At 37.7% G+C, this 9912-nt stretch overlaps 1 protein-coding gene across 2 annotated transcripts in view; it reads right to left on the bottom strand.

The window, feature by feature from the left end:
- Positions 1-8498, bottom strand: part of OXNAD1 (oxidoreductase NAD binding domain containing 1) — a 251075-nt gene extending 242577 nt beyond the window's left edge. For both annotated transcript variants that reach the window (XM_053714207.1, XM_053714208.1), the window contains exons 1-2: positions 8404-8498; positions 1-93 (exon numbers count right to left, since the gene is read on the bottom strand). The exon at positions 1-93 is cut by the window's left edge and continues 5 nt beyond it. The gene's annotated coding sequence lies outside the window, so the exon portion shown is untranslated. The remainder of the gene's footprint in view (positions 94-8403) is intronic.
- Between the last annotated feature and the right edge of the window lie 1414 nt (positions 8499-9912).

Below are 9912 nucleotides of genomic sequence, written 5' to 3'. Positions count from 1 at the left end.
TTTTATGGTGAATAGCTCAGAGTCAGCTGCCAATCATATCATGTCATCCTCCCTGTGTTTCAGCTCCAATCCACTCACTGCAACATGGTAAGTCTGAAAAAGAGAACACATTATATCCAATATCTATAAGAAAGCATAAGTGCACTTATTTTCAGAAATGTATTGCCATTAAGGCAAATGCTTAAAGTGAAAACCTTTTAATTTTGACAGCCGCTCCAGCTTCCTCCGCCCATCGCAAAGCCTCTTCCTGGGTCTAAAATTAGGAATCCGGCTTCCTCCAATCACGGCATTGAATCAGACACTGATTCCCCCGGGGGGGAAGCCGTGATTGAAGGATGACAGATCCATCATTTCTGACGTAAGAAATGGCTTGCGACGACCAGGTGAATCTGGAGCGGCTGTCAAGTTTAAAAGGTAAGTATTTTTTCACAACGAGTGAAATGTAAATTTTGATGAATTAAAGTGCCCCTGTTTTTAATCAAATTTTTAAAAAAACGGGCACTTTTGCATCAAAACTTACATTGACTTTAAGGGCCAAAACTAATATAAATAAAATGCTACACTAAGTGATATTTAATAAATAAAAAAATAAATAAAATGCAAAGCTCCGACTAAACAGAAAGGGCTCCCATTAAAGCATCCAAAGAGAAAAGATTGGAAATGTAAATGTTAATTATTTGAATCTGCCTTTTTATGTTTTATTGTTCAAAAAACATGTGGAGATGGGAGGTGCGGGGGGGGGGGGGTTGACAGTTCTTTGTAGCTGAAGAAAAAAAAACAACAGAACTTTACATTTACATTAATTACATTTATGAGGTTAAGAGACTGATTTGGATTTGCACAGATCTTAGTGTGTTGCACTATTATACAAATAAATTAAACTCCAAAAATAGCTGAATGCCGCAACCAGCAGCCATATTCATATGTACAAAAGAATGATGAATATCTGAAAGTGCACGTCTAATATCTATACACCAGCACCTTGTCTGGTTCCAATATCTTACATACATTTTATTGTCCCCTAAAGTAACAAGAAAGAGAAACCTAACTTAAAGGGACAGTCTACACCAGAATTTGTATTGTTTAAAAAGATAGCTAATCTTTGTATTACTCATTCCCTAGTTTTGGACAACCAACACAGTTATAATAATATACTTTTTACCTCTGTGATTACCTTGTATCTAAGCCTCTGCAAACTGCCCCCTTATTTCAGTTCTTTTGACAGCCACCCATTTTAGCCAATCAGAGCTGGCTCATCTGAACTCCATGTGTGTGAGCAGTGTTATCTATATGACACACATGAACTAACACCCTCTAGTGGTGAAAAACTGTCAAAATGCGAATAGGCGGCCTTCAAGGGCTTAGAAATTAGCATACGAACCTCCTAGGGTTTAGCTATCAACTAAGAATATCAAGAGAACAAAGCAAAATCAGTGATAAAAGTAAATTGGAGATTTTTTTAAAATTACATTATCTATCTGAATCATGAAAGTTATTTTGGACTAGACTGTCCCCTTTAAAATATAATTAAAGGAACAGTAAAGTCAAAATTAAACTTTAATGGTCTAAAAAGAGCAAATTATATTACTTTTACTCTATTTTACTTTCATTATTAAATTTGCTTTGTTCTTTTTGGTATCCTTTGTTGTAGTAATGTTATACAAAGATAGTCATAGAGTGGTAAAGATATGTGTACGCTCTTAAGGTTCTTAAGCCCACCTAGGTTTACTCTTCAACAAAGGAAACCAATAGAACAAAGCACATTTACACGACAGAAGTAAACTAGAAAGCTCTTTACAATTACATGCCATATCTGAATCATGAAAGTTTTTACTTTAGGGTCCCTTTAAATCCTAGATGAGTGTTATCCAGTGCAAAGTTCAATCCCCTCAGCCGAAACTATTATTAGATGGTGTTATTATGAGTGTAAATGTACTTTGTAATGCATTTTTTATGTGCTTTGTGACATTTTTTTGTTTCCCAAAACAGTTAAAGGGACATGAAACCCACATTTTTAACTTTATGATTTAGAAAGAGCAAGGAATTTTAAACAACTTACCAATTTACTTTTATTAACTTATTTGCTACATTCTTTTAAAATCCTTTGTTGAAAAGCATATCTAAATAGGCTCAGTGACTGCTAATTGGTGGCTGCACAGATTCCTTGTGTGATTGGCTCACCCATGTGCATTGCTATTTCTTCAACAAAGGATATATGAATAATTAACAAATTAAATAATAGAAGTAAACTGAAATGCTCAGACCTTCATCTACCCCCCCCCCCCCCCCCCCCCGGTAATCCCGGATATATGTTGGTCCAGAGTTCTTGAAGCAGAGACATCTGAAATTTGTTTGGCAAATGGAGGCCCTTGACAGATGGGAGAATAAGATGGCCCAGTTCATACTGGATTCCTACAGGAACTTGGAAGAAGAGCTGCACAAATGTTTCCTTCTGCCGCAACCTACCGAGGGAGTGCTACCCGCTACCACCGACAAGCCACTTTGGGATTATACCCGTGAATCTTCACCTTCCCTGATATCTCCGGTCAGTACAAAGACTCCCCAATTCCTATAGCCAGATAGAGTATGCTGGCAACGCATTTGAAAAATCCCTACTCTCACCGGAACATAAGCGGAGGAAACTTGTGGTCTCCGGAGACCAGAATAGTGACCCGAAATCATCCGATACTGAAGTGCTGTTGGTATCCAAACCTAAGGAGAGAGCAGAGGCCTTTCCCAATCTCACAGATGTGACTGCTTTTCTATGTGGCACCCAAGCAGCAGAAGCGGTCAAACCCGAGAAACAGAGAGGGTCCTATGTCAGAATAGGTGGTGTGGTCTACGCTGTTCATTCACTCCTGACTCTTGGAGATAGACACATACTGGGAGGTGAGCCTCGTCCCGTTAATGAAAACTGGCCCCTTGTAACACCGGGACAGATACCGGACCCTAATTCATAGGACTGGCAACTCTTTTACAAACAGGAATAGTCTATACATTCTCCCCTGGTTACCTATATGCTACCCCAATACTCAGAAAAAATTGGTATTTAATTTTACTATCAACAATACTGCTACAGGAACCCCCTGGAACTCCCTTTGAGGTTACCCGTATGACAGCCAATCACGGAGTTTACAATCAGTCACGTGATCAGAAAGCTTTGTGTTCAGACGCCAGAGCCCTGAACAAAGTAACTATCAGAATCCTGAGCCATCGGTCTGTATGAACACATGAGCAGGACTGTAAATCATACGGAGGTCCGGTAAGAAGAGGAGTGGGGACCAGTGTTCCCTCTAAGGACAGTTTTGTGTGTAGCCCAGCAGTGAAACAGTTAACAAGAAAACCATACCTTGCCATTTGCATTGTGTAGTGTTTGCTAATTGCAGGGTGTGGTTGCCTAATTAACTGTTTCACTGCTGGGCCGCACACAAAACTGGCCTTAGAGGGAACACTGGTGGGGACTAATGCTAACGTTGGTCTGTACCTGAATCCAACATCATTATTCCTCCTTGTAGTGGATGCCTAGTGAACACCAATATGCCGGCTTTATAATTATTATTTTTTATTCATCCTATTTTTTTATCATCCTATCATACGCTCATGCCAAATTGGTTTTAACTTTTTAGATTGTGGCCACAGTCTTTTTTTCTTTTTTATTTATAACAGCGCTGTTTTTTTGTTTTTTATATGAACTCTGCACTTTAAATTATTAGCACTATCAATTATCTGCACTTTAAATTATTAGCACTATCAATTATCTGCACTTTAAATTATTAGCACTATCAATTATCTGCACTTTAAACCAAATGCGCTTTCTTATTAACACATCATACACTTGTCCATCGTACACATTTTAAATATATCCCTCTTTTCAATTGTGATTCTATTAAAATTTAAATTCTATATATTTTACCTATTTATAGTCCTTGTTATCTTAGTAGTCTCTTGTTTTCAGTATACCCACCGCTATTATGAGTGTTTTAGAAATTCAGAAGGTCCAAAAGTGGCCTCACGAGCGGTTCGGAGGCTTTCGATTTGTATTGGCATATTATTTAAATACCATTACTGTATATGAAGTATATATTTATTTATTTTTTCTGTAATAGTGAAAAGCAGTAATACTTCTGTTTTACTCTTACACTAAATTTGCTGTATCTTCTCCAATGTAGTTCCCACACTGTAATGGCTTTTCTGTATTATATTTTGTAGTACGCCCTAAGATAAACCTTAATAAAAAATAAAAAAAGTTTAATTTTGACTTTACTGTTCCTTTAAGTTTCCAAGATAATAATTAATATTTAAAACTTTAATCGGTCAATGCACTCATGTCAAGTTGTAGAAATACATCATGCAGGATTCTCTTTCCAAGTGCTAATTGTTATAATATGATTCATATATGGTGGGAATACCCTGTTCTCCAGAACTTCTGGACACAATTTTTTTAAACATATAAATGTTATTGAATATTCAAATTGACCCAGCTCTGCTTACTTTTCTATTTATTAAACCCCAACCTGTAATGCAAACCCTTCACCAGTGTGCTGATTTTTTTTTTTCAATAACGCCACTTAAACATTCATTTCAGCGTTTTTGTTTTTTGTTTGCTTTCTGTAACTTAATTAGTTTGCACAAGTACCCAATATTTTGAAAACCATGTCATACATATTTTAAAGAAATAAAAAAATTGTGTGCAATTTTCTATAGCGTACCTAGTGAAATAAAAGCACAAGAGTAATTATTACCTAAATATTTCATATACACAATATTTTTTTCTTTCAGTTACACGAAATGGACATCCATTGATTCCGGTTATCATAAGTGTGATATTTCCTTTACCATAAATATATTCTGACTGTAAATGTGGCAAGAAAATATATTCACATGATCCTAATTTATATAGCTTGGAGATGTGTTCCAGCAATAGGTTTCTTATATTTTCTCTGTCTGTCTCTCTGTTTTTTTTTGTTAACAGGATGTATTACTGTATAGAAATATTTGTTTTTCTTAGGACTGTTTTTTGCCTGGTTGTTACTCACAATAAAGAGTTTTACCATTTTCATGTATGAATAAAAGGCTGCAAATCTGTAATGTCAGTGACACTTATTTTGTGGATGAATAATAATGGCTGAGTGGACACTTAAGAATGAACAGATATTGACCGGTGAGCAGCACTGTATGGTCAGATTGGGGAATAGTTACTGCTGCATTGATTGGAGGTCAGGAAAACGTGAGCTGTCTATTATCTGAAAATTGATTACTAACGATTAACCCCTTAAGGACAAGGCCATTTTTCAATTTCTTTCCCTTAAAGACCAGGGCTTTTTTTACATTTCTGCAGTGTTTGTGTTTAGTTGTAATTTTCCTCTTACTCATTTACTGTACCCACACATATTATATACTGTTTTTCTCACCATTAAACGGACTTTCTAAATATAACATTATTTTCATCATACCTTATAATTTACTAAAAATAAATTATAAAATATGAGGAAAAAATGAAAAAAAACACACTTTTTCTAACTTTGACCCCCAAAATCTGTTACACATCTACAACCACCAAAAAACACCCATGCTAAATAGTTTCTAAATTTTGTCCTGAGTTTAGAAATACCCAATGTTTACATTTTCTTTGCTTTTTTTGTAAGTTATAGGGCAATAAATACAAGTAGCACTTTGCTATATCCAAACCACTCTTTTTCAATATTAGCGCTAGTTACATTGGGACACTGATATCTTTCAGGAATACCTGAATATCCCTTGACATGTATATATTTTTTTTTAGAAGACATCCCAATATATTGATCAAGGCCCATTTTGGTATATTTCATGCCACCATTTCACCGCCAAATGCGATCAAATAAAAAAAATCGTTCACTTTTTCACAAATTTTTTCACAAACTTTAGGTTTCTCACTGAAATTATTTACAAACAACTTGTGCAATTATGGCATAAATGGTTGTATATGCTTCTCTGGGATCCTCTTTGTTCAGAAATAGCAGACATATATGGCTTTGGTGTTGCTTTTTGGCAATTAGAAGGCTGCTAAATGCCACTGCGCACCACACGTGTATTAAGCCCAGCAGTGAAGGGGTTAAGAGCTTCTAGGGTTAATTTTAGCTTTAGTGTAGTGTAGTAGACAACCCCAAGTATTGATCTAGGCCCATCTTGGTATATTTCATGCCACCATTTCACTGCCAAATGCGATCAAATAAAAAAAAATGTTAAATTTTTCACAATTTTAGGTTTCTCACTGAAATTATTTACAAACAACTTGTGCAATTATGGCATAACTGGTTGTAAATGCTTCTCTGGGATCCCCTTTGTTCAGAAATAGCAGACATATATGGCTTTGGCGTTGCTTTTTGGTAATTAGAAGGCCGCTAAATGCTGCTGCGCATCACACGTGTATTATGCCCAGCAGTGCAGGGGTTAATTAGATAGCTTGTAGGGATCTTGCAGGGTTAATTTTAGCTTTAGTGTAGAGATCAGCCTCCCACCTGACACGTCCCACCCCCTGATCCCTCCCAAACATCTCTCTTCCCTCCCCCACCCCACAATTGTCCCCGCCATCTTAAGTACTGGCAGAAAGTCTGTCAGTACTAAAATAAAAGGCTTTTTTTTTTTTAAATATCTGTCTAACTGTGATGGACCCCCCCTTAGCCCCCAACCTCTCTGATCCCCCCCCAAACAGCTCTATAACCCTTGCCCACTACCTATTTGCTGCCATCTTGGGTACTGGCAGCTGTCTGCTAGTACCCAATTTGCCTCCCAAAAATGTTTTTTTAATTTTTTTTTTATGTAACTAAATTTTTTCTGTAGTGTAGCTGCCCCCCATCAATACCCTCATCCCTCTCCAACTCCCAGATTCTTTTGATGGTTATTTCCCCCCCCCCCCCTCTCCCTGTGTCTCATTCACTCTTTCATTGGTGGCAGCGGTTGTTGCGCAATCGCACGCTCCCTGCAGGCCCCCCGCACGCTCCCGGCATGCACATTCCACATTCAGGAACCGGATGCCGGGTAGCGATGGGCCGCCCACCTGCCTCCCTGCAGCTGCTCCCACCCACCAACGATCGGGCCCATCACTACCGGTGCAGAGAGGGCCACAGAGTGGCTCTCTCTGCATCGGTTTTGGAAAAAAGGTATTGCAGTGATGCCTCAATATCGAGGCATCACAGCAATACCTTGAAAGCGTATCCAGCCGCTTTAAACCCTGATGTCGTACAGGGTACGTTGCGTCGCTGGTCTTTAAAGACCAGGTTGTGTGCGACATGCGTCGTTAAAGGGTTAAACATGCACTGAAAGGTAAAAATCCTCATGCAAGTCTAAATAGGGGTGGTATGAACAGACACAAGGATACACAAATAGGAACTAATAGAAAATGGAGGGACATTAAAGTGACAGTCTAGTCAAAAATTAAACTTACATGATTCAGTTAGGGCATGCAATTTTAAACAACTTTCCAATTTACTTTTATCATCCAATTTGCTTTGTTCTCTTGGTATTCTTTGTGGAAACTTAACCTAGGTAGGTTGATATGCTAATTTCTAAGCCGTTGAACTGCCTCTTATCTCAGTGCATTTTGACAGTTAGACACGGCTAGTTCATGTGTGTCAAATATTCAACATTGTGCTCACTCCCGCAGTTATTTAAGTCAGCACTGATTGGCTAAAATGCATGTCTTTCAAAAGAAGTGAGATAAGGGGCAGGTAATCACAGAGGTAAAAATGTATATTAATATAAAAGTGATGGTTATGAAAAATTGGGGAATGGGTAATAAAGGGATTAGCTATCTTTTAAAAAGTAGACTGTCCCTTTAAGATAGTGGCTTACACTGTCAAGTGAGGTGAGCAGTCTGCACATACAGTAACAGGTGAGGTTAGCAGACTGTATCAAAACAATTAGATACGTTTCATATATAACTGCTGAGGGTGCCAGGTTCTGCTATGACAGATTAGATGAGGAAACTTCTGCCACTAAAAGGAAAGATTGTCAGGTTGCAGCTAAAACGATAAGGGAGATGAGAAGGCGGTGTTGTGTCAAAACTGGTGATCGGCAATTACAACAACGGTCACTACAGGTGAGGTTAGTAGGCTGCTACTACTACACTATGATGTTTTATTATACACTGTTGAGGTTGCCGGGCTGTTTCTATGCGATACTCTGGTGAGGTACCTGTGCTTACACTGCACCGATAACAACAGAATAACTTGCTACTTAATCTCCCTTACAATATAGTGTATCACTATTTGTTACGCTGTTATAGAACCACTAACTCATGCTTATACAATACTGCCAGTGCCAGAGAGAAAAATACACAGATCTGCAGCGGTCACAAAAGTTCCTTTTTATTAACATTACTATGGCAACAACCTCTGAAAGAAAACCGGTCCGAATTAAACCAACCTTGTTGCAGCTCAGACTCCTCTATAAAAGCAGCGTGACCCGTACAGAACTCTGACATTGGCCGCTTCCGGATTAGTGACGTAACTACGTAAATCACGTACATGCGTCACAGCATCCTGTGGGCTGTGTGGGGTACTGCTTCAATTGTTGGAAGCTAAAGTCCTTTGCAAGAAAACATGGTTAAACATTTGTTTGACGTCAGACTATTAAATTAATGATAGAGTACATGAGCAGGTGAATCCCTATAAATTTGTTAAAGGGACAGTCTACACCAGAATTTTTTATTGTTTTAAAAGATAGATAATCCCTTTATTACCCATTCCCCAGTTTTGCATAACCAACACAGTTATAATAATAAACTTTTATCCTCTGTGATTATCTTGTATCTAAGCCTCTGCAAACTGCCCCTTTTTTCAGTTCTTTTGACAGACTTGCAGTCTAGCCAATCAGTGCCTGCTCCCAGATAACTTCACGTGCACGAGCACAGTGTTATCTATATGAAATACATGAACTAACACCTCTAGTGGTGAAAAACTGTTAAAATGCAATCTGAAAAGAGGTGGGCTTCAAGGTCTAAGAAATTAGCATATGAACCTCCTAGGTTAAGCTTTCAACTAAGAATACCAAGAGAACAAAACAAAATTGGTGATAAAAGTAAATTGGAAAATTGTTTAAAATTACATGCTCTATCTGAATCATGAACGTTTATTTTGGCCTAGACTGTCCCTTTAATGTAATTTCACTATGCGCACATTTGCATATCTGATGATGGCTTTCAAATAGTCGCCGAAACATAACTAAGGTATCCACATTGGTCTCTCTTTAGATATGCGTCCACTGACTATGTATGTGTATAGAACATTACATAACGACACTGGAATAGATTTGCACTAATGCAGACTGACATCCCAACTATCCCTGAAGTTCAGGGAGTCTCCCTGATTGTAATAGCGGCTCCCTGATGCCAGCAAATGGAATTCAATCTCCTTGAAACTCCAAGTACCATGATCCAATGTGGCCCAAATCCGGAAAAGTGTTTCTTTAAGGAATGCCTTTAGTTGCTGGGTTGTAGAACCCTCAAAGCATGCAACAGTAATCAAAAAGCTCCCAAGGATTTTAATAAAATAAAATACAAATACTATCTTATTTACTGCATGTAATTAAACTTTGTATTCTAAAATATTTATGCATTCAACAAGCGTCACTGGAAAATATGTTTGTTGTATGTGGTTGTGCAATGAAGCTACTTTTTTTTTTTTTATGTGACTTAAAGGGACATTAAATCCAAACATTTTCTTTCATGAGTAAGACAGAGAATACAATTTTAAACAACATCCCAATTTACTTCTATTATCTAATTTGCTTCATTCTTTAGATATCTTTTGTTAAAGAAATAGCAATGCGCAGTGGTGAGCCAATCACATGAGGCACATACGTGCAGCCACCAATCAGAAGCTACTGAGCATATCTAGATATGCTTTTCAGGAAAGAATATCAAGAGAATGAAGC

This window comes from Bombina bombina, chromosome 5, assembly GCF_027579735.1.
Source record: "Bombina bombina isolate aBomBom1 chromosome 5, aBomBom1.pri, whole genome shotgun sequence".
NCBI lineage: Eukaryota > Metazoa > Chordata > Amphibia > Anura > Bombinatoridae > Bombina > Bombina bombina.
This window is presented reverse-complemented; position numbering and strand designations above follow the sequence as displayed.